The sequence below is a fragment of the Octodon degus genome, unplaced genomic scaffold, assembly GCF_000260255.1.
Source record: "Octodon degus isolate 3935 unplaced genomic scaffold, OctDeg1.0 scaffold00081, whole genome shotgun sequence".
NCBI classification, from domain to species: Eukaryota; Metazoa; Chordata; class Mammalia; order Rodentia; family Octodontidae; genus Octodon; species Octodon degus.
Genome location: NW_004524657.1, coordinates 9,016,664 through 9,018,934, shown reverse-complemented (window position 1 = coordinate 9,018,934; position 2,271 = coordinate 9,016,664).

The following is a 2,271-nucleotide window of genomic DNA, read 5'->3' as shown; positions in this document are numbered from 1 at the left end:
TATATATACATATATTTGTGTTTGAGAGTTTATAAATAATTCTTTAAGTAGCCACAAGAAACTATTAATGCAAGGGCCAGTGAGATAGCTCAGTGGACTAAACAACTGCTTTGGCAAATGCAGGGACCAAGGTTCAATCCGCAGTGCCGCACTGCTGCACTGGTCCTGCTCCCAGGGCATGCTGTGCCAGGCAACTGAGTCTAGGAGTGGCGGCACACGCCTGTAATCTCAGTGCTGTTGAGGCTGAAAACAGGAGGCTCACTGCAAGTTCGAGCTGTGTAGTGAGACCCTGTTTCAAATACATAAAATAAAGAAGGAAAAAAAGAAACTATTAATGCAGCTCCATGAGAAGATGGGAAAAAGAAGTAAATTGATGAGGTCAGAATTGTTTCACTGAACATATTTATATAATTTTTAATCATCTGAATGTATTTGCTTATTTAAAATACTGCATTTTGAAAGAAAATGAACTGAAAAGTTGTCTACATTGGGGCCAAGGAGATGGCTCAGTGGAATAAGTGCTCCCTGGCAAACACAAGGATCTGAGTTCAATCCCCGGTGCTGCCAAAAAAAAAAAAAAAAAAAAAAAAAAAAAAGTTTTCTACAATGTCAGCAGGTAAGAAATTATAATTAGGCTGTCTATGGCTAGTAAAAGGACTAAAGAGAAATGACAGCATGAAATCAAACTGGAAGTTGAACTGCAAGTGGAAGAATATGCCTGTGAACAGTTATATTCGAATCAGAGTAAGAATGGTGATGTTGCTATAGTAAGTAGCAATGAGCACTCCTGATTCATGGCGAGAAACCAATGTACAGGGTTGATTTTTCAGCTTTCCAGGATCTCACTATGTAGCCCAGGTTGGCCTCAAATGGTAATCCTCCTACCCAGCCTGGAATGCTGGGAATACAGGGTATGACAGCATACCTGGACACTAATAAAATTCTTTAACATCGTGTATTGAGCTACAAATGTGGCTCATTGGTAGAGTATTTGTCTAGCATGTGTTTGGTTCTGGACCTGACCCTCAAAATTGTGAACAAGAAAATAAAATAAAAATTTCCTGAAGTCAGAATTACATTGTTATTTTAGTAGATGTTACATGTGTAATAGTAAATACCACACAGTAGATGAGTTTACACACTTGTGGTTTTGAGCATGTTGTCTGTAAACTTGGCCTCTCCTAAGCTAGAGGAGATTCTGCTGCTGGGAGCCATGGAACTGACATACACCATTAGTTCTTCTCGAACTTGCCCACCCTGGAGATTGCTTGCTAACATAGTCAGTCTCTCTCTCTCTCTCTCTGTCTCTCTCTCTCTCTCTCTCTCTCTCTCTCTCTCTCTCTCTCTCCCCCCCTCCCTCTTCTTTCTTTTTTTTCTTTCTTTCTGTGGTACCAGGGATCGAACTCAGGACTTGAGTTTACCAAGCAGGTACTTTTTTTTTTTTTTTTTTGAGGAACCAGGGATTGACCAAGTAGGTACTTATGCCACTGAGTTGTATCCCTGGTCCACTGGAGCTAATTCTTAAAGGATGGGCCACAGTACTTTGAGATGATGGTCTTTCAGAATTAGTTTATAAACTAAAAAGAAATGGAGAACCAAAGTTGAAGAATTTCCACAATACAATCATCCCACCCATGTGGTGCCTGGGATTGATCCATGGTCCCCTGCACCTGCCTAAGCTTGCCTGAGCAGGTTCTTTAGACTGCTGAGCTATCTCGCCGGCCCCTTAACCAAACTTTTATGTCTATTTGATGTCATGGATGCCCAACAAGGTAGATTGAGACCTATAATTATAGAAAATTTCACTATTTTAACATGCTTTGGAAATGGATTATCCCTGTCTTAGGTTTTTCCAATTGGATAGGTGTATATCAATATATATGTACAATTGTGTACTACAATTGTGTTCCATGGTCATTGACAGACCATATGCATGACATGGTCTTCTACAAGTATAATGGGAAAAAAAAGTATAATGGACCTGAACAGTTCCTGTGACCTAAAGAATACAGAGTCAAAGAATAGGCTGGAGAAAAGGAAGCTATAAGGCAGTGATGGTGGACCATGCTTTTGTTCTATTAAAGCTCACAACTAATTGGTTGAGAACTATACACACATGAAAGCACCTGCTTCAGTCAAAGTTCATGAATTTATATGTTAATCTCATCTAAAAGTAATCCACATGGGGCCGGGGAGATGGGTCACTGGAATAAGTGCTTCCCTGGCAAGTGCAAGGGTCTGAGTTCAATCCCTGGTTCCGCCAAAAATAAA